The following is a 27,271-nucleotide window of genomic DNA, read 5'->3' as shown; positions in this document are numbered from 1 at the left end:
TGCTGCAGCTCTCTCCCAATCACAGCTCAGGAGGCAGTTGAAGGATGTAACTGAACATGTGCAGCCTTCTCAGGGAGCCAAAAAAAAGAGCAGGTGGCACTATACAGATACATTTTATTGAATAATGACTATACAAAATTTTTAATTACATGCAAAAGTATTCAGATCCTGGTGCTGGTTTGAAAACTGTAGAATATCTTTCGTGGGACAACCCCTTTAACCCCTTGAGGACTTATGACGTACCGTTACTGCATGGTTCCGGAGTCCTTAAGGACCCATGACGTACCGGTACGTCATGTGTATTTCCGATCACCGCCGCCCGGGCGGACGGTGATCGGAACCCGGTGCCTGCTCAAATCATTGAGCAGGCACCTTGGCTAAATGCGCGGGGGGGGTCCCGTGACCCCCCTGTGTCGGTGATCGCCGCAAACCGCAGGTCAATTTAGACCTGCGGTTTGCGGCTTTACCTGCGGTTTGCGGCGGCGTGTGGCGGTGCCATCGGGTCCCCATGCGGCTGTAGGGAGGACCCGATGGCATGGAAGGCAGCTCAATGACTAAGGAAGGTATCGCGCTGCCTTCCGGTGACGAGCCTGTGAGATCCAGCCCCCTGGATCTCACAGGCCAGAAGCTGTATGAGTAATACACACTGTATTACTCATACAGCCAATGCATTCCAATACAGAAGTATTGGAATGCATTGTAAAGGATTAGACCCCCAAAAGTTCAAGTCCCAAAGTGGGACAAAAAATAAAGTGAAAAAAAAAGTTTAAAAAATTAAGTTTTCCCCCCAAAAAATTAAAAGTTTCAAGTAAAAATAAATAAAAACGTCATTTTCCCCAAATAAAGTAAAAAAAAAAAGGTAAAAAATAGGGGGGGAAAAAAGTATACATATTAGGTATCGCAGTATCGACCGACTCTGCAAACATATCACATGACCTAACCCCTCAGATGAACACCGTAAAAAATAAAAAATAAAAACTGTGCTAAATGAACAATTTTTTTGTCACCTTACATCACAAAAAGTACAACAGCAAGCGATCAAAAAGGCGTTTGCCCACCAAAATAGTACCAATCTAACCGTCACCTCATCCCGCAAAAAATGAGACCCTACCTAAGATAATCGCCCAAAAACTGAAAAAACTATGGCTCTCAGAATATGGAGACACTAAAACATGATATATATATTTTTTTTAATGATATTATTGTGTAAAACTTACATAAATAAATAAAAAGTATACATATTAGGTATCGCTGCATCCGTATCGACCGGCTCTATAAAAATATCACATGAACTAACCCCTCAGATGAACACCGAAAAAAAAAATTACATAAAAACTGTGCTAAATAAACCATTTTTTGTCACCTTACATCACAAAAAGCGTAATAGCAAGCGATCAAAAGGTCAAACCCCAAAATAGTGCCAATAAAACCGTCATCTCATCCCACAAAAATCATACTCTACCCAAGGTAATCGGCAAAAAACTGAAAAAATTATGGCTCTCAGACTATGGAAACACTAAAACATGATTTTTTTTGCTTAAAAAATGAAATCATTGTGTAAAAGTTACATAAATATCCGTGACAACCTGGTCTATAAAAATATCACATGATCTAACCTGTCAGATGAATGTTGTAAATAACAAAAAATAAAAACGGTGCCAAAACAGCTATTTCTTGTTATCTTGCCTAACAAAAAGTGTAATATAGAGCAATCAAAAATCATATGTACCCTATCCCGTAGTTTCTAAAATGGGGCAACTTTTTTTGAGTTTCTACTCTAGGGGTGCATCAGGGGGGCTTCAAATAGGACGTGGTGTAAAAAAAAAGTCCCGCAAAATCTGCCTTCCAAAAACCATATGGCATTCCTTTCCTTCTGCGCCCTGCCGTGTGCCTGTACAGCTGTTTACGACCACATATGGGGTGTTTATGTAAACTACAGAATCAGGGCCATAAATATTGAGTTTTGTTTGGCTGTTAACCCTTGCTTTGTTACTGGGAAAAATTTATTAAAATGGAAAATTTGACAAAAAATGTAAAATCTGATATTGCATCTCCATTTCCCAATAACTCTTGTGAAACACCTAACGGGTTAACAACATTTATAAAATCAGTTTTGAATACCTTGAGGGGTGTAGTTTCTTAGATGGGGTCACTTTTATGGAGTTTCTACTCTAGGGGTGCATCAGGGGGGCTTCAAATGGGACATGGTGTAAAAAAAAACAGTCCAGCAAAATCTGCCTTCCAAAAACCGTATGGCATTCCTTTCCTTTTGCGCCCGGCCGTGTGCCCATACAGCGGTTTATGAACACATATGGGGTGTTTCTGTAAACTACAGAATCAGGGCCATAAATATTGAGTTTGGTTTGGCTGTTAACCCTTGCTTTGTAACTGTAAAAAAATTATTAAAATGGAAAATCTGCCAAAAAAGTGAAATTTTGAAATTGTATCTCTATATTCCATTAATTCTTGTGGAACACCTAAAGGGTTAACGACGTTTGTAAAATCAGATTTGAATACCTTGAGGGGTGTAGTTTCTTAGATGGGGTCACTTTTATGGAGTTTCTACTCTAGGGGTGCATCAGGGGGGCTTCAAATGGGACATGGTGTAAAAACGAAACAGTCCAGCAAAATCTGCCTTTCAAAAACCGTATGGCATTCCTTTCCTTCTGCGCCCTGCCGTGTGCCCATACAGCGGTTTACGACCACATATGGGGTGTTTCTGTAAACTACAGAATCAGGGCCATAAATATTGAGTTTGGTTTGGCTGCCTTCCAAAAACCGTATGGCATTCCTTAACCCTTGCTTTGTAACTGGAAAAAAATTATTAAAATGGAAAATCTGCCCAAAAAGTTAAATTTTGAAATTGTATCTCTATTATCCATTAATTCTTGTGGGACACCTAAAGGGTTAACAAAGTTTGTAAAACTGTTTTGAATACCTTAAGGGGTGTAGTTTCTAGAATGGGGTCATTTTTGGGTGGTTTCTATTATGTAAGCCTTGCAAAGTGACTTCAGACCTGAACTGGTCCCTAAAAATTGGGTTTTTGAACATTTCTGAAAAATTTCAAGATTTGCTTCTAAACTTCTAAGCCTTGTAACATCCCCAAAAAATAAAATATCATTCCAAAAATGATCCAAACATGAAGTAGACATATGGGGAATGTGAAGTAATAACTATTTTTGGAGGTATTACTAGGTATTATAGAAGTAGAGAAATTGAAACTTGTAAATTTGGAATTTTTTACTTCATTTTTGGTAAATTTGGTATTTTTTTTATAAATAATTTTTTATTTTTTTTTACTTCATTTTACCAGTGTCATGAAGTACAATATGTGATGAAAAAATAATCTCAGAATGGCCTGGATAAGTCAAAGCGTTTTAAAGTTATCAGCACTTAAAGTGACACTGGTCAGATTTGCAAAAAATCCTTAAGGGGTTAAGTCTTTATGTCTTTTCCTGTCATTGTGTAAGAGTCCTGGCACCTATGCATTGTTTTACTCCCAATTCCAGTTGAACTGATATTTGTCTTGCTTTTTGGATAAACATTTTTTTCTGGTGATTTGGCTTCTATTGATTCTCATAGTTTTTGTCTTTTTGTGTTTTTTTTTATTTTTATATTTTATTGCTGTATTAGCCAGTTTTGTGCTGTTTTGGCTTTATCTGTCTCACATGGTTGTGACACTGCTTGCTGACTATTGTTTTTTACCCTCCCTGGTTATTCTGGTAGATCTACTACTAGCAAGCTTGCACTTGTTATGCTACCTTACTCCAGAGACATAACCTGGGTCCCTAGCAGACAGTGAGCTCAAGTCTTCTTACCAACCAGAGAATGGTAGTCGTTTTTGACTTTGCTGGCTGTGGTTCCAGATGGTGACCACAGTATTTCCTTACATAATTGAGCCTTAAAAAAAAACTTTTATGCAGCAAATGCATGTACTGTACTTGTGGATCAAATGTAGGGCCTGACGCAACTAGTCTAAGATGTGTCAGACAGGCTTGTCCATCAGGAGGCCGCACTTGCCCTAATTTCAGCAGCAGCACCTAACATAGTAACATATGGGGTCATTTATTAAGACCCACGATTTATACAGCAGTCTTAAAACCGCTGCGCTGGTGGTGGATAAGTTATGTAGAGGCGCAGGCCAGCTTAAACTTACGCTAGCTCCCTTGCTGACGTAGATTTAAACCATTTTTTATGCTAAAAACTGGCATAGAAAATAATAAATGAGATGGGCCTGCCGACCCGCACCCTTGCACACCCTGCCTCTTTTTCTCGACACTGGCATTAGTGGTGTAAAAGGGGGAAGAGTCTCAGTTTTTGCTGCAAAACACCTTTGCTACAAAACCTGCACCTAGTATATGACAAAAAGTGGCATATATTGGTTGATAACTGACCCCCATAAATTGTAAGGCTGGAAAAAGACATAGTAAGGTAGTAACATAGTTTATAAGGCTGAAAAAATACATCTGTCCATCTAGTTCAGCCTGTTATCCTGCAAGTTGATCCAGAGGAATGAAAAAGAAACCCTGTGAAGCCAATTTCCTCACTTTAGGGGGAAAAGTTCCTTCCCAACCCCAGTCAGGCAATCAGAATTACTCCCTGGATCAACAACCCATCTCTAATGACTATAGCCTGTATTATTATTACACTCCAGAAATACATCCAGGCCCCTCAAACTCTTTTAGTCAATTCACCATCACCACCTCCTCAGGCAGAGAGTTCCATAGTCTCACTGCTCTTACTGTAAAGAATCCTCTTCTATGTTTGTGTAGAAACCTTCTTTCCTCTAGACGCAGAGGATGTCCCCTCATCACAATCAAAGTCCTGGGAATAAATAGATGATGGTAGAGATCTCTGTACTGACCCCTGATATATTTATATATAGTTATTAGATCTCCCCTCAGTCATCTTTTTCTAAACTGAATAACCCTAATTTTGAAATCTTTCTGGTTGCTGTAGTCCACCCATTCCAGTTATTACTTTAGTTGCCCCTCTCTGAACCCTCTCCAGCTCAGCTATGTCTGCCTTGTTCACAGGAGCCCAGAACTGTACACAGTACTCAATGTGTGGTCTGACTAGTGATTTGTAAAGTGGTAGGACTATGTTCTCATCACGGGCATCTATGCCCCTTTTGATGCAACCCATTATCTTATTGGCCTTGGCAGCAGCTGCCTGACACTGTTTTCTACAGCTTAGTTTGCTGTCCACTAAATTTCCTAAGTCCTTTTCCACATCAGTGTTACCCAGTGTTTTACAATTTAGTATGTACTGGTGACATGTATGTTTCCTTCCCATGTGCATAACCACTTCTCTGCCCAAGCCTCCAATCTATCCAGATCCCTCTGTGGCAGTATACTGTCCTCTTCTGTGTTAATTACTTTACACAGTTTAGTGTCATATGCAAAAATTGATATTTTACTGTGCAAGTCTTCCACAAGATCATTAATAAATATATTGAGGAGAATAGGGCCCAATATTGACCCCGGGGGTACCCCACTATTGACAGTGACCCAATCTGAGTGTGTACCATTAATAACCACCCTCTGTTTTCTATCACTGGTCCAGTTACTTACCCACATACATACATACATTTTCTCCCAGTCCAAGCATTCTCATTTTATATACTAACATTTTATGTGGTACAGTATTAAACGCCTTGGAGAAGTCAAGATGTACAACATCCATTGATTAGCCGCGGTCAAATCTAGAACTTTCCTCATCATAGAAACTGATTAAATTAGTTTGACATGACCGATCCCTTATGAAGCCATGCTGATATGGCGTTATTTGCTTATTTTCATTGAGATACTCCAAGATAGCATCTCTTAGAAAACCTTCAAACAGTTTACCCACAACAGATGTTAAACTTACCGGCCTATAGTTTCTGGGCTCTGTTTTTGGACCCTTTTTGAATATTGGCACCACATTTGCTATGCACCAATCCTGTGGAACACTTCCTGTCAGTAAAGATTCCTTAAATATAAAAAATAAGGGTCTGGCTATGACATTACTTAATTCTCTTAGGATACGGTGGTGTATTCCCTCTGGTCCCTGCGATTTGTCTATTTTAATCTTTTTAAGATGCCGCTGTACTTCTTCCTGGGTCAGACAGGGCACTTTTAATGGCCAATTTACTTTTACATTCTGCATTTCATCTGACAGTTTATTTTCCTCAGTGAATACAGTGGATAAAAAAATATTTAATAGCTTTACTTTCTCCTCATCGCTGTCTGCAACCATTCCCCCCATTACTCTGTAAAGGGCCAACACCTTCAGATTTATACTTTTTACCATTTGTATAATTACAGAATATTTTAGGGTTAGTTTTACCCTCTGTCCAGTTCAGCTTGTTATCCTGCAAGTTGATCCAGAGGAAGGCAAAAAAAAGCTGTGAGGTAGAAGCCAATTTTCCTCTTTTAGGGGAAAAAATACATCCAGGCCCCTCATGAGCTCTTTTAGTGCGTTCACCATCACCACCTCCTCAGGCAAAGAGTTCCCTAGTCTCACTGCTCTTACCGGAAAGAATTATCTTCTATGTGTAGAAACCTTCTTTCCTCTAGATGCAGAGGATGTCCCCTAATCACAGTCACAGTCCTTGTTACAAATAGATGATGGGAGAGATCTTTGTACTGCCCCTGATATATTTATACATAGTTGCTAAATCTCCCCTCAGTCATCTTTTTCTAAACTGAATAACCCTAAATCTTTCTGGGCACTGTAGTCCACCCATTCCAGTTATTGCTTTAGTTGCCCTCCTCTGAACCCTCTCCAGCTCTGCTTTGTCTGCCTTGTTCACAAGAGCCCAGAGCTGTACACAGTACTCAATGTGTGGTCTGACTAGTAAATTGTAAAGTGGCAGGACTATATTGTCATCAAGTTCATCTATGTTCCTTTTGATGCAACCCATTATCTTATTGGCCTTGGCAGCAGCTGCCTGACACTTGTTTTTACAGTTTAGTTTGCAGTCCACTAAAAGTCCTTTTCCATGTCATTGCTACCCAGTGTTTTACCATTTAGAATTTGTCAGTGTTAAACCTCATCTGCCAATTCTCTGCCCAAGCCTTCAATCAATCCAGATCCTTCTGTAGCAGTATACTGTCCTCTTCTGTGTTAATTACTTTACACAGTTTAGTGTCATCTGCAAAAATCTATATTTTACTGTGCAAACCTTCTACAAGATCATTAATAAACAATATTGAAGAGAATAGGGCCCAATACTGACCCCGTGGTACCCCACTACTGATGGTAACCCAATCTGAGTGTGTACCGTTTATAGCCACCATCTGTTTTCTATCACTGAGCCAGTTACTTGCCCACATACACAATTTTTTTCCCAGTCTAAGCATTCTCATTTTACTGTATATACTAACCTTTTATGTGGAACATGCTCCTATGATCCAGTGAAATAGGGTCTCTAAAGATTGTAACACCTCTGTGACCTCCTGAGAGAGTTGCAAGTTATATTTTTGTTTAAGGCCACATGCATCTGGGCTGAGCAGCAATGGGTGGGGCTTATTATGTCTCTTCTACAGACAGATCCACAAGCTGGGGCCTTCTTTTTGGATTTCAGTGCCTCTGAACTATCATCTGTAGAGAGACATTTTTTGCATCCCTGGGTCTTCTGTATGATTAACCAGGTCATAGGGAGGTAGCAGAAGAAAATCTCCTCTCTCTTCTGCATAGATATTTTCCTGTAAAGGAATATTATTCTGAATTTATAAGATGGTCCAGCGCCCCCTAGTGGAATGAACCCTCTGTATTCGAGAAAATTTGAGTGTGATAAAGGATGATACCCGTGTGAAACAAAATGAGTGAGAGTGTGATTAGCAGTTTAACTTTTGTTGCTGTGAAGAGTCACCACAACAACTATGCACACTTGAAAACAAATTAAGGGTTTCTGTGGACCTGCTGCTGGAATACGGGATTCAGCGCTGGAACCGTAGTCCAAGAAGGTGGCCAGACATATAACATTTGCTGAAGGGCAAAGAAGAAAAGAACCCAGGGCCAGCTCTTTCCGCAATCAAAGACTTTTTATTGGAGACAAGACTGGACTTATTGTATTATCTTATCTGCAATAAACAGTCTTAGATTGTGGAAAGCACTATCCCTGGCATCTTTTCTTCTTCCCAGTGGAATGAGCCAGTCTTATCTTGCCATTTTTACCAGGGTTTGTCCAACCGTTTGTCCAAAGAATGTTCTGGTCAGCTACCCACACTCCACATCCTTGGAGGAAGCCATGACTTGGCCATTAATCTTGACCAACATTTAAGAGAGCACACTAAGGAGTCTTCTGTTACCTTGCCTAAACCCACGACCAGCCTGCTATCGTCCGAGGAGTCCATGCAATTAGGATCTGCCATGCCTGCTCAGGATCATGAAGCCTAATGGAGACAGCAAGGGTTGTGTTTCTATTGGGAGATGCTGGCAGAAATTGCCCCAAGCATTCCAAGTTTGAAGGACTCCAATGCCTAGTTGGTTTCCCAGAAGACTACCTAGGTGGCCATGTATTCCCTATTTAGTGTAAGAAAGTACTGTATTTTTCGCCCTATAAGACACACTGCCCATAAGACTCACCTAGGTTATAGAGGAGGAAAATGAAAAAAAATAAAATAAAATTTCATTAGATCACGCCACCAATCAAACCTCAGCTTAGAGCCCCAATGTTAATAAGATCCCCAATCAGTTCTCAGCTCAGACCCCCAATGTTAATCAGAACTCAGATCAGACCTCAAATCAAACCCTTAATTTTAATAAGACCCAATCAGACCTCCGATCAGATGCCCAATATGAATAAGACCTAAGACCTCCAGTCTAATGGGGGTCTGATTGGGTGTCTGGAGTAGAGATGTCCCGAACTATTCGCCGGCGAATAGTTCCCGGCGAACATAGCTTGTTCGTGTTCGCCGCGGCGAGCGAACATATGCGATGTTCGGTCCGCCCCCTATTCGTCATCATTGAGTAAACTTTGACCCTGTACCTTACAGTCAGCAGACACATTCCAGCCAATCAGCATCATACCCTCCCTCCCAGACCCTCCCACCTCCTGGACAGCATCCATTTTAGATTCATTCGGAAGCTGCATTCTTAGTGAGAGGAGGGACAGTGTAGCTGCTGCAGACTTAATAGGGAAATCGATAGCTAGGCTGGTGTATTCAGTGACCACTACAGTCCTGACAGACTCATCTGATCTCTGCTGTAAGGACAGCACCCCAAAAAGCCCTTTTTAGGGCTAGAACATCGTCTGCTTTTTTTCCTATGTAATCTAATTGCAGTTGCCTGCCAGCGTGTGTGTCAGGCTCACAGCGTATACTGTGCCCACTTGCCCAGTGCCACCACTTATATCTGGTGTCACAGTAGCTTGCATTTAAAAAAAAACAAAAACTTTTTTGACTGTAATATAATAGCAGCCAGTTGCCTGCACGCGCGTGTGTGTTTTATGCCCTACAAGTGCATAGTGTCACCAGCGCAACTCATATCTGGTGTCACAGTAGATTACATTTAAAAAAATAAAATACATTTTGACTGTGAATAAATAGCAGTCAGTTGCCTGCACGCGTGTGTGTGTTTCAGGCCCTGCAAGTGCATAGTGTCACTTCAGCGCAACTCATATCTGGTGTCACATTAGATTACATTTAAAGAAAAACAACAATTTTGACTCTGAATAAATAGCAGTCAGTTGCCTGCACGCGTGTGTGTGTTTCAGGCCCTGCAAGTGCATAGTGTCACCAGCGCAATTCATATCTGGTGTCACATCAGATTACATTTAAAGAAAAACAACTATTTTGACTGTCAATAAATAGCAGTCAGTTGCCTGCACGCGTGTGTATTTCAGGCCCTGCAAGTGCATAGTGTCACTTCAGCGCAACTCATATCTGGTGTCACATTAGATTACATTTAAAGAAAAACAACAATTTTGACTGTGAATAAATAGCAGTCAGTTGCCTGCACGCATGTGTGTGTTCCAGGCCCTGCAAGTGCATAGTGTCACCAGCGCAACTCATATCTGGTGTCACATTAGATTACATTTAAAGAAAAACAACAATTTTGACTGTGAATAAGGCCTCATGCACACGACCGTTTTTTTTTTAACCACCTCAGCCCCCAGTGCTTAAACACCCTTAAGGCTGGGTTCAGACCTGAGCGTATTTGATATGCGCGTTTAACGCGCGATTTTGTCGCGCGTTTTTATGCGCGTTTTTTTACAATAGTAAACGCCCCAAAGAAGCTCAAGAACTTGTTTGAGCGTAGGGCGTTTTTCAGCGCGTTCAAACGCGCTGTAAAACGCTCAAGTGAGAACCAGGGCCATAGGGAAGCATTGGTTTTCATGTGTTGAGCGTTTTACAGCGCGTTTGAACGCGCTGTAAAACGCTCAAGTGTGAACCCAGCCTAAAGACCAGGCCACTTTTTACACTTCTGACCTACACTACTTTCACCGTTTATTGCTCGGTCATGCAACTTACCACCCAAATGAATTTTACCTCCTTTTCTTCTCACTAATAGAGATTTCATTTGGTGGTATTTCATTGCTGCTGACATTTTTAATTTTTTTGTTATTAATCGAAATTTTACGATTTTTTTGCAAAAAAATGACATTTTTCACTTTCAGTTGTAAAATTTTGCAAAAAAAAACGACATCCATATATAAATTTTTCGCTAAATTTATTGTTCTACATGTCTTTGATAAAAAAAAATGTTTGGGTAAAAAAAATATGGTTTGGGTAAAAGTTATAGCGTTTACAAACTATGGTACAAAAATGTGAATTTCCGCTTTTTGAAGCAGCTCTGACTTTCTGAGCACCTGTCATGTTTCCTGAGGTTCTACAATGCCCAGACAGTACAAACACCACACAAATGACCCCATTTCGGAAAGTAGACACCCTAAGGTATTCACTGATGGGCATAGTGAGTTCATAGAACTTTTTATTTTTTTGTCACAAGTTAGTGGAAAATGATGATTTTTTATTTTTTTTTCTTACAAAGTCTCATATTCCACTAACTTGTGACAAAAAATAAAAACTTCCATGAACTCACTATGCCCATCAGCGAATACCTTGGGGTGTCTTCTTTCCAAAATGGGGTCACTTGTGGGGTAGTTATACTGCCCTGGCATTCTAGGGGCCCAAATGTGTGGTAAGTTGTTTGAAATCAAAATCTGTAAAAATTGGCCGGTGAAATCCGAAAGGTGCTCTTTGGAATATGGGCCCCTTTGCCCACCTAGGCTGCAAAAAAGTGTCACACATGTGGTATCTCCGTACTCAGGAGAAGTTGGGGAATGTGTTTTGGGGTGTCATTTTACATATACCCATGCTGGGTGAGATAAATATCTTGGTCAAATGCCAACTTTGTTTATAAAAAATGGGAAAAGTTGTATTTTGCCAAGATATTTCTCTCACCCAGCATGGGTATATGTAAAATGACACCCCAAAACACATTCCCCAACTTCTCCTGAGTACGGAGATACCACATGTGTGACACTTTTTTGCAGCCTAGGTGGGCAAAGGGGCCCATATTCCAAAGAGCACCTTTAGGATTTCACCGGCCAATTTTTACAGATTTTGATTTCAAACAACTTACCACACATTTGGGCCCCTAGAATGCCAGGGCAGTATAACTACCCCACAAGTGACCCCATTTTGGAAAGAAGACACCCCAAGGTATTCCGTGAGGGGCATGGCGAGTTCCTAGAATATTTTATTTTTTGTCACAAGTTAGCGGAAAATGATGATTTTATTTTTATTTATTTTTTTCTTACAAAGTCTCATATTCCACTAACTTGTGACAAAAAATAAAAACTTCCATGAACTCACTATGACCATCAGCAAATACCTTGGGGTGTCTTCTTTCCAAAATGGGGTCACTTGTGGGGTAGTTATACTGCCCTGGCATTCTAGGGGCCCAAATGTGTGGTAAGTTGTTTGAAATCAAAATCTGTAAAAATTGGCCGGTGAAATCCGAAAGGTGCTCTTTGGAATATGGGCCCCTTTGCCCACCTAGGCTGCAAAAAAGTGTCACACATGTGGTATCTCCGTACTCAGGAGAAGTTGGGGAATGTGTTTTGGGGTGTCATTTTACATATACCCATGCTGGGTGAGATAAATATCTTGGTCAAATGCCAACTTTGTATAAAAAAATGGGAAAAGTTGTCTTTTGACAAGATATTTCTCTCACCCAGCATGGGTATATGGGCAATGTGTTTTGGGGTGTCTTTTTACATATACTAATGCTGGGTGAGAGAAATATCTCGGCAAAAGACAACTTTTCCCATTTTTTATACAAAGTTGGCATTTGACCAAGCTATTTATCTCACCCAGCATGGGTATATGTAAAATGACACCCCAAAACACATTGCCCAACTTCTCCTGAGTACGGCGATACCACATGTGTGACACTTTTTTGCAGCCTAGATGCGCAAAGCGGCCCACATTCATTTTATGAGGGCATTTTTAGACATTTGGATCCCAGACTTCTTCTCACGCTTTAGGGCCCCTAGAATGCCAGGGCAGTATAAATACCCCACATGTGACCCCATTTTGGAAAGAAGACACCCCAAGGTATTCAATGAGGGGCATGGTGAATTCATAGAAATTTTTTTTTTTTGGCACAAGTTAGCGGAAATTGATATATATTTTTTTTTCTCACAAAGTCTCCCTTTCCGCTAACTTGGGACAAAAATTTTAATCTTTCATGGACTCAATATGCCCCTCATAGAATACCTTGGGGTGTCTTCTTTCCGAAATGGGGTCACATGTGGGGTATTTATACTGCCCTGGCATTCTAGGGGCCCTAAAGCGTGAGAAGAAGTCTGGAATATAAATGTCTAAAAAATTTTACGCATTTGGATTCCGTGAGGGGTATGGTGAGTTCATGTGAGATTTTATATTTTTTGACACAAGTTAGTGGAATATGAGACTTTGTAAGAAAAAAAAAAAATAATTTCCGCTAACTTGGGCCAAAAAAATGTCTGAATGGAGCCTTACAGGGTGTGATCAATGACAGGGGGGTGATCAGGGAGTCTATATGGGGTGATCACCCCCTGTCATTGATCACCCCCCTGTAAGGCTCCATTCAGATGTCCGTATGTGTTTTGCGGATCCGATCCATGTATCAGTGGATCCGTAAAAATCATACGGACATCTGAATGCAGCCTTACAGGGGGGTGATCAATGACAAGGGGGTGATCAATGACAGGGGGGTGATCAGGGAGTCTATATGGGGTGATCACCCCCCTGTAAGGCTCCATTCAGATGTCCGTATGTGTTTTGCGGATCCGATCCATGTATCAGTGGATCCGTAAAAATCTTATGGACATCTGAATGCAGCCTTACAGGGGGGTGATCAATGACAGAGGGGTGATCAATGACAGGGGGGTGATCAATGACAGGGGGGTGATCAGGGAGTCTATATGGGGTGATCACCCCCCTGTAAGGCTCCATTCAGATGTCCGTATGTGTTTTGCGGATCCGATCCATGTATCAGTGGATCCGTAAAAATCATACGGACATCTGAATGCAGCCTTACAGGGGGGTGATCAATGACAGGGGGGTGATCAATGACAGGGGGGTGATCAGGGAGTCTATATGGGGTGATTACCCCCCTGTAAGGCTCCATTCAGATGTCCGTATGTGTTTTGCGGATCCGATCCATGTATCAGTGGATCCGTAAAAATCATACGGACATCTGAATGCAGCCTTACAGGGGGGTGATCAATGACAGGGGGGTGATCAATGACAGGGGGATGATCAGGGAGTCTATATGGGGTGATCACCCCCCTGTAAGGCTCCATTCAGATGTCCGTATGTGTTTTGCGGATCCGATCCATGTATCAGTGGATCCGTAAAAATCATACGGACATCTGAATGCAGTCTTACAGGGGGGTGATCAATGACAGGGGGGTGATCAATGACAGGGGGGTGATCAGGGAGTCTATATGGGGTGATCACCTCCGTCATTGATCACTCCCCTGTAAGGCTCCATTCAGACGTCCGTATGTGTTTTGCGGATCCGATCCATCTATCAGTGGATCCGTAAAATTCATACGGACCTCTGAATGGAGCCTTACAGGGGGATGATGAATGACAGGGGGGTGATGAATGACAGGGGGGTGATCAGGGAGTCTATATAGAGTGATCACCCCCCTGTAAGGCTCCATTCAGATGTCCGTATGTGTTTTGCGGATCCGATCCATGTATCAGTGGATCCGTAAAAATCATACGGACATCTGAATGCAGCCTTACAGGGGGGTGATCAATGACAGGGGGGTGATCAATGACAGGGGGGTGATCAGGGAGTCTATATGGGGTGATCACCCCCCTGTAAGGCTCCATTCAGATGTCCGTATGTGTTTTGCGGATCCGATCCATGTATCAGTGGATCCGTAAAAATCTTACGGACATCTGAATGCAGCCTTACAGGGGGGTGATCAATGACAGAGGGGTGATCAATGACAGGGGGGTGATCAATGACAGGGGGGTGATCAGGGAGTCTATATGGGGTGATCACCCCCCTGTAAGGCTCCATTCAGATGTCCGTATGTGTTTTGCGGATCCGATCCATGTATCAGTGGATCCGTAAAAATCATACGGACATCTGAATGCAGCCTTACAGGGGGGTGATCAATGACAGGGGGGTGATCAATGACAGGGGGGTGATCAGGGAGTCTATATGGGGTGATTACCCCCCTGTAAGGCTCCATTCAGATGTCCGTATGTGTTTTGCGGATCCGATCCATGTATCAGTGGATCCGTAAAAATCATACGGACATCTGAATGCAGCCTTACAGGGGGGTGATCAATGACAGGGGGATGATCAGGGAGTCTATATGGGGTGATCACCCCCCTGTAAGGCTCCATTCAGATGTCCGTATGTGTTTTGCGGATCCGATCCATGTATCAGTGGATCCGTAAAAATCATACGGACATCTGAATGCAGTCTTACAGGGGGGTGATCAATGACAGGGGGGTGATCAATGACAGGGGGGTGATCAGGGAGTCTATATGGGGTGATCACCTCCGTCATTGATCACTCCCCTGTAAGGCTCCATTCAGACGTCCGTATGTGTTTTGCGGATCCGATCCATCTATCAGTGGATCCGTAAAATTCATACGGACCTCTGAATGGAGCCTTACAGGGGGGTGATGAATGACAGGGGGGTGATGAATGACAGGGGGGTGATCAGGGAGTCTATATAGGGTGATCACCCCCCTGTAAGGCTCCATTCAGATGTCCGTATGTGTTTTGCGGATCCGATCCATGTATCAGTGGATCCGTAAAAATCATACGGACATCTGAATGCAGTCTTACAGGGGGGTGATCAATGACAGGGGGGTGATCAATGACAGGGGGGTGATCAGGGAGTCTATATGGGGTGATCACCTCCGTCATTAATCACTCCCCTGTAAGGCTCCATTCAGACGTCCGTATGTGTTTTGCGGATCCGATCCATCGATCAGTGGATCCGTAAAATTCATACGGACCTCTGAATGGAGCCTTACAGGGGGGTGATGAATGACAGGGGGGTGATGAATGACAGGGGGGTGATCAGGGAGTCTATATAGGGTGATCACCCCCTGTAAGGCTCCATTCAGATGTCCGTATGTGTTTTGCGGATCCGATCCATGTATCAGTGGATCCATAAAAATCATACGGACATCTGAGTGCAGCCTTACAGGGGGGTGATTAATGACAGGGGGTGATCAGGGAGTCTATATGGGGTGATCACCTCCGTCATTGATCACTCCCCTGTAAGGCTCCATTCAGACGTCCGTATGTGTTTTGCGGATCCGATCCATCTATCAGTGGATCCGTAAAATTCATACGGACCTCTGAATGGAGCCTTACAGGGGGGGTGATGAATGACAGGGGGGTGATCAGGGAGTCTATATAGGGTGATCAGGGGTGATCAAGGGTGAAAAAGGGGTTAATAAGTGACAGGGGGGGGTGTAGTGTAGTGGTGCTTGGTGCAACATATTACTGAGCTACCTGTGTCCTCTGGTGGTCGATCCAAACAAATGGGACCACCAGAGTACCAGGTAGCAGGTATATTAGACGCTGTTATCATAACAGCGTCTAATTTACCTGTTAGGGGTTAAAAAAATCACACGGACATCTGAATGCAGTCTTACAGGGGGGTGATCAATGACAGGGGGGTGATCAATGACAGGGGGGTGATCAGGGAGTCTATATGGGGTGATCACCTCCGTCATTGATCACTCCCCTGTAAGGCTCCATTCAGACGTCCGTATGTGTTTTGCGGATCCGATCCATCTATCAGTGGATCCGTAAAATTCATACGGACCTCTGAATGGAGCCTTACAGGGGGGTGATGAATGACAGGGGGGTGATGAATGACAGGGGGGTGATCAGGGAGTCTATATAGGGTGATCACCCCCCTGTAAGGCTCCATTCAGATGTCCGTATGTGTTTTGCGGATCCGATCCATGTATCAGTGGATCCGTAAAAATCATACGGACATCTGAATGCAGTCTTACAGGGGGGTGATCAATGACAGGGGGGTGATCAATGACAGGGGGGTGATCAGGGAGTCTATATGGGGTGATCACCTCCGTCATTGATCACTCCCCTGTAAGGCTCCATTCAGACGTCCGTATGTGTTTTGCGGATCCGATCCATCGATCAGTGGATCCGTAAAATTCATACGGACCTCTGAATGGAGCCTTACAGGGGGGTGATGAATGACAGGGGGGTGATGAATGACAGGGGGGTGATCAGGGAGTCTATATAGGGTGATCACCCCCCTGTAAGGCTCCATTCAGATGTCCGTATGTGTTTTGCGGATCCGATCCATGTATCAGTGGATCCATAAAAATCATACGGACATCTGAGTGCAGCCTTACAGGGGGGTGATTAATGACAGGGGGTGATCAGGGAGTCTATATGGGGTGATCACCTCCGTCATTGATCACTCCCCTGTAAGGCTCCATTCAGACGTCCGTATGTGTTTTGCGGATCCGATCCATCTATCAGTGGATCCGTAAAATTCATACGGACCTCTGAATGGAGCCTTACAGGGGGGGTGATGAATGACAGGGGGGTGATCAGGGAGTCTATATAGGGTGATCAGGGGTGATCAAGGGTGAATAAGGGGTTAATAAGTGACAGGGGGGGGTGTAGTGTAGTGGTGCTTGGTGCAACATATTACTGAGCTACCTGTGTCCTCTGGTGGTCGATCCAAACAAATGGGACCACCAGAGTACCAGGTAGCAGGTATATTAGACGCTGTTATCATAACAGCGTCTAATTTACCTGTTAGGGGTTAAAAAAATCACATCTCCAGCCTGCCAGCGATCGATCGCCGCTGGCAGGCTGGAGATCCACTGGCTTACCTTCCGATCCTGTGAGCGCGCGCGCCTGTGTGCGCGCGTTCACAGGAAATCTCGCGTCTCGAGAGATGACGCATATATGCGTGACTGTGCGCAGGGCTGCCGCCTCCGGAACGCGAATCTGCGTTAGGCGGTCCGGAGGCGGTTAAGGTCCGCAAAAACGGGGTCCGTAGGTCCATGATCCGTGACCGTTTTTTCAGCCGTGGGTCTTCCTTGATTTTTGGAGGATCCACGGACATGAAAAAAAAAGTCGTTTTGGTGTCCACCTGGCCGTGCGGAGCCAAACGGATCCATCCTGAATTACAATGCAAGTCAATGGGGACGGATCCGTTTGACGTTGATACAATATGGTGCAATTTCAAACGGATCCGTCCCCCATTGACTTTCAATGTAAAGTCAGGAGTCCCTATTATACCATCGGATCAGAGTTTTCTCCAATCCGATGGTATATTTTAACTTGAAGCGTCACCATCACCATGGGAACGCCTCTATGTTAGAATATACTGTTGGATATGAGTTAGATCGTGAAACTCAGATCCGACAGTATATTCTAACACAGAGGCGTTCCCATGGTGATGGGGACGCTTCAAGTTAGAATATACTAAGAACTGTGTACATGACTGCTGCCTGGCAGCACCCGATCTCTTACAGGGGGCTGTGATCAGCACAATTAACCCCTCAGGTGCTCTGAAAAAGCTCTGAAAAAGCTTTTATGCAGACGGATCTTCGGATCCGTCTGTATGAAAGTAACCTACGGCCACGGATCACGGACGCGGATGCCAATCTTGTGTGCATCCGTGTTCTTTCACGGACCCATTGACTTGAATGGGTCCGTGAACCGTTGCATGTCAAAAAAATAGGACAGGTCATATTTTTTTGACGGACAGGAAACACGGATCACGGATGCGGCTGCAAAACTGTGCATTTTCCGATTTTTCCACGGACCCATTGAAAGTCAATGGGTCCGCGAAAAAAAGCGGGAAACGGCTGTACACAACGGTCGTGTGCATGAGGCCTAAATAGCAGTCAGTTGCCTGCACGCGTGTGTGTGTTTCAGGCCCTGCAAGTGCATAGTGTCACCAGCGCAACTCATATCTGGTGTCACGTTAGATTACATTTAAAGAAAAACAACTATTTTGACTGTGAATAAATAGCAGTCAGTTGCCTGCACGCGTGTGTGTTTCAGGCCCTGCAAGTGCATAGTGTCACCAGCGCAACTCATATCTGGTGTCACAGTAGATTATATAAAAAAAATAATTTTTTTTTTGACTGTAATAGATTGAATAGCAGTTAGTTATGTGCAAGCGTGTGTGTCCAGGCCTACAGTGTCTACTCTACCAACTTCTGCCAGGGCCTAAATACTAGGCCTACAATTTATATTCAGCTAAATCCGAGGTTACTGCTGTGGCTGGTCAAGTTAATTAGTGTCCGTCAAAGCACAGTTTTTGTTCTGGGTTGAAATACAATTCCCAAATTAGCAATTCCCTAAATCAGTGGTTTCTGCTGTAGCAGGCCAAGTTTAAATCTATCCATAAAAGGGTATATTACATTAAAGGTGCTGATAGGGTCATTCTCAATAACTTCACACGCTACAGTGCATCTCCAAGTGTAATTCTGTCCATAAAGGGATACCTGTCATCCATCCAGGGCCTAAATACTACAGTCGTGGCCAAAAGTTTTGAGAATTAAATAAATATTGGAAATTGGAAAAGTTGCTGCTTAAGTTTTTAGAATAGCAATTTGCATATACTCCAGAATGTTATAATGAGTGATCAGATGAATTGCATAGTCCTACTTTGCCATGAAAATTAACTTGATCCCAAAAAAACCTTTCCACTGCATTTCATTGCTGTCATTAATTGACCTGCTGAGATCATTTCAGTAATCGTCTTGTTAACTCAGGTGAGAATGTTGACGAGCACAAGGCTGGAGATCATTATGTCAGGCTGATTGGGTTAAAATGGCAGACTTGACATGTTAAAAGGAGGGTGATGCTTGAAATCATTGTTCTTCCATTGTTAACCATGGTGACCTGCAAAGAAACGAGTGCAGCCATCATTGCGTTGCATAAAAATGGCTTCACAGGCAAGGATATTGTGGCTACTAAGATTGCACCTCAATCAACAATTTATAGGATCGTCAAGAACTTCAAGGAAAGAGGTTCAATTCTTGTTAAGAAGGCTTCAGGGCATCCAAGAAAGTCCAGCAAGCGCCAGGATCGTCTCCTAAAGAGGATTCAGCTGTGGGATCGGAGTGCCACCAGTGCATAGCTTGCTCAGGAATGGCAGCAGGCAGGTGTGAGCGCATCTGCATGCACAGTGAGGCAAAGACTTTTGGAAGATGGCCTGGTGTCAAGAAGGGCAGCAAAGAAGCCACTTCTCTCCAAAAAAAAATCAGGGACAGATTGATCTTCTGCAGAAAGTTTGGTGAATGGACTGCTGAGGACTGGGGCAAAGTCATATTCTCCGATGAAGCCTCTTTCCGATTGTTTGGGGCATCTGGAAAAAGGCTTGTCCGGAGAAGAAAAGGTGAGCGCTACCATCAGTCTTGTGTCATGCCAACAGTAAATCATCCTGAGACCTTTCATGTGTGGGGTTGCTTCTCATCCAAGGGAGTGGGCTCACTCACAATTTTGCCCAAAAACACAGCCATGAATAAAGAATGGTACCAAAACACCCTCCAACAGCAACTTCTTCCAACAATCCAACAACAGTTTGGTGAAGAACAATGCATTTTCCAGCACGATGGAGCACCGTGCCATAAGGCAAAAGTGATAACTAAGTGGCTCGGGGACCAAAACGTTGACATTTTGGGTCCATGGCCTGGAAACTCCCCAGATCTTAATCCCATTGAGAACTTGTGGTCAATCCTCAAGAGGCGGGTGGACAAACAAAAACCCACTAATTCTGACAAACTCCAAGAAGTGATTAAGAAAGAATGAGTTGCTCTCAGTCAGGAATTGGCCCAGAAGTTAAATGAGAGCATGCCCAGTCGAGGTCCTGAAAAAGAAGGGCCAACACTGCAAATACTGACTCTTTGCATAAATGTCATGTAATTGTCGATAAAAGCCTTTGAAACGTATGAAGTGCGTGTAATTATATTTCACTACATCACAGAAACAACTGAAACAAAGATCGAAAAGCAGTTTAGCAGCAAACTTTGTGAAAACTAATATTTGTGTCATTCTCAAAACTTTTGGCCACGACTGTATGCCTACAATTTATTTTCAGCTAAATCCGAGGTTACTGCTGTGGCTGGTCAAGTTATTTAGTGTCCGTCAAAGCACAGTTTTTGTTCTGGGTTGAAATACAATTCCCAAATTAGCAATTCCCTAAATCAGTGGTTTCTGCTGTAGCAGGCCAAGTTTAAATCTATCCATAAAAGGGTATATTACATTGAAGGTGCTGATAGGGTCATTCTCAATAACTTCACACGCTACCGTGCATCTCCAAGTGTAATTCTGTTCGTAAAGGGATACCTGTCATCCATCCAGGGCCTAAATACTAGGCCCACAATTTATATTCAGCTAAATCCGAGGTTACTGCTGTGGCTGGTCAAGTTAATTAGTGTCCGTCAAAGCACAGTTTTTGTTCTGGGTTGAAATACAATTCCCAAATTAGCAATTCCCTAAATCAGTGGTTTCTGCTGTGCCTGTATTAGTGTAATACGGTACCTAAATAGATAGCCAGATAGTGTTAGGTGCCTGTAAAAAAAGGCCTGAATTTGAATTCAATACATTGGGCCAAATAATTTTTTTCTTATTGTGGTCAACGGTAACCATGAGGAAAACATCTAGTAAGGGGCGCGGACGCGGACATGGTCGTGGTGGTGTTAGTGGACCCTCTGGTGCCGGGAGAGGACATGGCCGTTCTGCCACAGCCACACGTCCTAGTGTACCAACTACCTCAGGTCCCAGTAGACGCCAGAATTTACAGCGATATTTGGTGGGGCCCAATGCCGTTCTAAGGATGGTAAGGCCTGAGCAGGTACAGGCATTAGTCAATTGGGTGGCCGACAGTGGATCCAGCACGTTCACATTATCTCCCACCCAGTCTTCTGCAGAAAGCGCACAGATGGCACCTGAAAACCAAGCCCATCAGTCTGTCACATCACCCCCATGCATATCAGGGAAACTGTCTGAGCCTCAACCTATGCAGCAGTCTCTTATGCTGTTTGAAGACTCTGCTGGCAGGGTTTCTCAAGGGCATCCACCTAGCCCTTCCCCAGCGGTGGAAGACATAGAATGCACTGACGCTCAACCACTTATGTTTCCTGATGATGAGGACATGGGAATACCACCTCAGCACATCTCTTATGATGATGAAACACAGGTACCAACTGCTGCGTCTTTCTGCAGTGTGCAGACCGAACAGGAGGTCAGGGAGGAACACTGGGTGGAAGACGATGCAGGGGACGATGAGGTCCTAGACCCCACATGGAATGAAGGTCGTGCCACCGACTTTCAGAGTTCGGAGGAAGAGGCAGTGGTGAGACCGAGCCAACAGCGTAGCAAAAGAGGGAGCAGTGGGCAAAAGCAGAACACCCGCCACCAAGAGAGTTCGCCTGCTACTGGCCACCGCCACCTGGGACCGAGCACCCCAAAGGCAGCTTCAAGGAGTTCCCTGGCGTGGCAGTTCTTCAAACAATGTGCTGACGACAAGACCCGAGTGGTTTGCACGCTGTGCCATCAGAGCCTGAAGCGAGGCATTAACGTTCTGAACCTTAGCACAACCTGCATGACCAGGCATCTGCATGCAAAGCATGAACTGCAGTGGAGTAAACACCTTAAAAACAAGGAACTCACTCAGGCTCCCCCTGCTACCTCTTCTGCTGCTGCCTCGGCCTCTTCCTCCGCCTCTGGAGGAACATTGGCACCTACCGCCCAGCAAACAGAGGATGTACCACCAACACCACCACCTCCGTCACCAAGCATCTCCACCATGTCACACGGCAGTGTTCAGCTCTCCATCTCACAAACATTTGAGAGAAAGCGTAAATTCCCACCTAGCCACCCTCGATCCCTGGCCCTCAATGCCAGCATTTCTAAACTACTGACCTATGAAATGCTGTCATTCAGGCTGGTGGACACAGACAGCTTCAAACAGCTCATGTCGCTTGTTGTCCCACAGTACATCGTTCCCAGCCACCACTACTTCTCCAAGAGAGCCATGCCTTCCCTGCACAACCAAGTATCCGATAAAATCAAGTGTGCACTGTGCAACGCCATCTGTGGCAAGGTCCACCTAACCACAGATACGTGGACCAGTAAGCACGGCCAGGGACGCTATATCTCCCTAACTGCACACTGGGTAAATGTAGTGGCGGCTGGGCCCCAGGTGGAGAGCTCTTTGGCACACGTCCTTCCGCCGCCAAGGATCGCAGGGCAACATTCTTTGCCTCCTGTAGCCTCCTCCTCCTACTCCGCTTCCTCCTCCTCTTCTTCCACCTGCTCATCCAGTCAGCCACACACCATCACCACCAACTTCAGCACAGCCCGGGGTAAACGTCAGCAGGCCATTCTGAAACTCTCATGTTTGGGGGACAGGCCCCACACCGCGCAGGAGTTGTGGCGGGGTATTGAACAACAGACCGACGAGTGGTTGCTGCCAGTGAGCCTCAAGCCCGGCCTGGTGGTGTGCGATAATGGGCGAAATCTAGTCGCAGCTCTGGGACTAGCCGGTTTGATGCACATCCCTTGCCTGGCGCATGTGCTGAATTTGGTGGTGCAGAAGTTCATTCACAACTACCCCGACATGTCAGAGCTGCTGCATAAAGTGCGGGCCGTCTGTGCGCGCTTCCGGCGTTCACATCCTGCCGCTGCTCGCCTGTCTGCGCTACAGCGTAACTTCGGCCTTCCCGCTCACCGCCTCTTATGCGACGTGCCCACCAGGTGGAACTCCACCTTGCACATGCTGGACAGACTGTGCGAGCAGCAGCAGTCCATAGTGGAGTTTCAGCTGCAGCACGCACGGGTCAGTCGCACTGCGGAACAGCACCACTTCACCACCAATGACTGGGCCTCCATGCGAGACCTGTGTGCCCTGTTGCGCTGTTTCGAGTACTCCACCAACATGGCCAGTGGCGATGACGCCGTTATCAGCGTTACAATACCACTTCTATGTCTCCTCGAGAAAACACTTAGGGCGATGATGGAAGAGGAGGTGGCCCAGGAGGAGGAGGAAGAGGGGTTATTTTTAGCACTTTCAGGCCAGTCTCTTCAAAGTGACTCAGAGGAAGGTTTTTTGCAACAGCAGAGGCCAGGTACAAATGTGGCCAGACAGGGCCCACTACTGGAGGACGAGGAGGATAAGGAGGAGGTGGAGGATGAAGCATGTTCACAGCGGGGTGGCACCCAACGCAGCTCGGGCCCATCACTGGTGCGTGGCTGGGGGGAAACGGAAGACGATGACGATACGCCTCCCACAGAGGACAGCTTGTCCTTACCTCTGGGCAGCCTGGCACACATGAGCGACTACATGCTGCAGTGCCTGCGCAACGACAGCAGAGTTGCCCACATTTTAACGTGTGCGGACTACTGGGTTGCCACCCTGCTGGATCCCCGGTACAAAGACAATGTGCCCACCTTACTTCCTGCACTGGAGCGTGATAGGAAGATGCGCGAGTACAAGCGCACGTTGGTAGACGCGCTACTGAGAGCATTCCCAAATGTCACAGGGGAACAAGTGGAAGCCCAAGGCGAAGGCAGAGGAGGAGCAAGAGGTCGCCAACGCAGCTGTGTCACGGCCAGATCCTCTGAGGGCAGGGTTAGCATGGCAGAGATGTGGAAAAGTTTTGTCACCACGCCACAGCTAACTGCACCACCACCTGATACGGAACGTATCAGGTGGTGGCAGCATTTCACTAACATGGTGGAACAGTACGTGTGCACACCCCTCCACGTACTGACTGATGGTTCGGCCCCATTCAACTTCTGGGTCTCCAAATTGTCCACTTGGCCAGAGCTAGCTTTTTATGCCTTGGAGGTGGTGGCCTGCCCGGGGGCCAGCGTTTTGTCTGAACATGTATTCAGCACGGCAGGGGGCGTCATTACAGACAAACGCAGCCGACTATCCACAGCCAATTTGAACAAGCTGACGTTCATAAAAATGAACCAGGCATGGATCCCACAGGACCTGTCCATCCCTTGTGCAGATTAGACATTTATAACTACCTCCCCTTAACAATATATTCTTGTACTCCAGGGCACTTCATTCAATCCTCTTTTTTTAATTTTACCATTATATTGCGGGGCAACCCAAAGTTGAATGAACCTCTCCTCTGTCTGGGTGCCGGGGCCTAAATATCTGCCAGTGGCCTGTTCCAGTGGTGGGTGACATGCAGCCTGATTCTCTGCAATAGGACATCTCTCCTCTGTCTGGGTGCCGGGGCCTAAATATCTGACAGTGGCCTGTTCCAGTGGTGGGTGACGTGAAGCCTGATTCTCTGCAATGGGACCTCTCTAGTAATGTCTGGGTGCCGGGGCCTAAATATCTGACAGTGGCCTGTTCCAGTGGTGGGTGACACGAAGCCTGATTCTCTGCTATGGGACCTCTCTCCTCTGTCTGGGTGCCGGGGCCTAAATATCTGACAATGGCCTGTTCCAGTGGTGGGTGACATGAAGCCTGATTCTCTGCTATGACATGAAGCCTGATTTTCTGCTATGGGACCTCTCTCCTCTGTCTGGGTGCCGGGGCCTAAATATCGGACAGTGGCCTGTTCCAGTGGTGGGTGACATGAAGCCTGATTCTCTGCTATGGGACCTCTCTCCTCTGTCTGGGTGCCGGGGCCTAAATATCTGCCAGTGGCCTTTTCCAGTGGTGGGTGACATGAAGCCTGATTCTCTGCAATGGGACCTCTCTCCTCTGTCTGGGTGCCGGGGCATAAATATCTGCCAGTGGCCTGTTCCAGTGGTGGGTGACATGAAGCCTGATTCTCTGCAATGGGACTTCTCTCCTCTGTCTGGGTGCCGGGGCCTAAATATCTGACAATGGCCTGTTCCAGTGGTGGGTGACATGAAGCCTGATTCTCTGCTATGACATGAAGCCTGATTTTCTGCTATGGGACCTCTCTCCTCTGTCTGGGTGCCGGGGCCTAAATATCTGACAATGGCCTGTTCCAGTGGTGGGTGACGTGAAGCCTCATTCTCTGCTATGACATGAAGCCTGATTCTCTGCAATGGGACCTCTCTCCTCTGTCTGGGTGCCGGGGCCTAAATATCTGACAGTGGCCTGTTCCAGTGGTGGGTGACATGAAGCCTGATTCTCTGCAATGGGACCTCTCTCCTCTGTCTGGGTGCCGGGGCCTAAATATCTGCCAGTGGCCTGTTCCAGTGGTGGGTGACATGAAGCCTGATTCTCTGCAATGGGACCTCTCTCCTCTGTCTGGGTGCCGGGGCCTAAATATCTGACAATGGCCTGTTCCAGTGGTGGGTGACGTGAAGCCTGATTCTCTGCTATGACATGAAGCCTGATTTTCTGCTATGGGACCTCTCTCCTCTGTCTGGGTGCCGGGGCCTAAATATCTGACAATGGCCTGTTCCAGTGGTGGGTGACGTGAAGCCTCATTCTCTGCTATGACATGAAGCCTGATTCTCTGCTATGGGACCTCTCTCCTCTGTCTGGGTGCCGGGGCCTAAATATCTGACAGTGGCCTGTTCCAGTGGTGGGTGACATGAAGCCTGATTCTCTGCAATGGGACCTCTCTCATCTGTCTGGGTGCCGCGGCCTAAATATCTGACAATGACCTGTTGCAGTGGTGGGTGACGTGAAGCCTGATTCTCTGCTATGACATGAAGCCTGATTCTCTGCTATGGGACCTCTATCCTCTGTCTGGGTGCCGGGGCCTAAATATCTGACAGTGGCCTGTTCCAGTGGTGGGTGACATGAAGCCTGATTCTCTGCAATGGGACCTCTCTCCTCTGTCTGGGTGCCGGGGCCTAAATATCTGACAATGGCCTGTTCCAGTGGTGGGTGACGTGAAGCCTGATTCTCTGCTATGACATGAAGCCTGATTCTCTGCTATGGGACCTCTCTCCTCTGTCTGGGTGCCGGGGCCTAAATATCTGACAATGGCCTGTTCCAGTGGTGGGTGACGTGAAGCCTGATTCTCTGCTATGACATGAAGCCTGATTCTCGGCTATGGGACCTCTCTCCTCTGTCTGGGTGCCGGGGCCTAAATATCTGACAGTGGCCTGTTCCAGTGGTGGGTGACATGAAGCCTGATTCTCTGCAATGGGACCTCTCTCCTCTGTCTGGGTGCCGGGGCATAAATATCTGACAGTGGCCTCTTTCAGTTATGGGTGACATGAAGCCTGATTCTCTGCAATGGGACCTCTCTCCAATTGATATTGGTTAATTTTTATTTATTTTATTTTTATTTTTATTCATTTCCCTATCCACATTTGTTTGCAGGGGATTTACTTACATTTTGCTGCCTTTTGCAGCCCTCTAGCCCTTTCCTGGGCTGTTTTACAAAAAAATTTGGGTCCCCATTGACTTCAATGGGGTTCGGGTTCGGGGCAAAGTTCGGGTCGAGTTCGGATCCCGAACCCGAACATTTCTGGGAAGTTCGGCTGAACTTCTCGAACCCGAACATCCAGGTGTTCACTCAACTCTAATGTGGGTGCCCGCTCGAAGAGAAGAAGAACAGGGGGAAAGTTCAGATGGGCAGACAGAGAGGAGGAGGAGACGAGTTGGAAGCAGGGGGAGGTCGTCGCAAGGAGCTAGTGGCACAGTCAGACAGCATGCATCTGCACCCGGGGTCAGCCAGACAGCACGCCAATCAACGCATGCTGTTGCCACCACCAGAATGCCGTCATTGCAGAGCTCAGCAGTGTGGCATTTTTTTTTTGTGTCTGCCTCTGACAACAGCGATGCCATTTGCAACCTGTGCCAAAAGAAACTGAGTCGTGGGAAGTCCAACACCCACCTAGG

General features: G+C 45.5%; 1 protein-coding gene across 4 annotated transcripts in view; it reads left to right on the top strand.

Annotated features, from left to right (window-relative positions):
- Positions 1 to 27,271, top strand: part of DCAF6 (DDB1 and CUL4 associated factor 6) — a 1,234,054-nt gene that overhangs the window by 1,142,490 nt on the left and 64,293 nt on the right. The gene's annotated exons all lie outside the window — the stretch shown is intronic.

The sequence above is a fragment of the Bufo bufo genome, chromosome 3, assembly GCF_905171765.1.
Source record: "Bufo bufo chromosome 3, aBufBuf1.1, whole genome shotgun sequence".
Classification (NCBI taxonomy): Eukaryota; Metazoa; Chordata; class Amphibia; order Anura; family Bufonidae; genus Bufo; species Bufo bufo.
The sequence above is the reverse complement of the archived record's forward strand: the minus strand, read 5'-3'. Positions and strand labels throughout refer to the sequence as shown.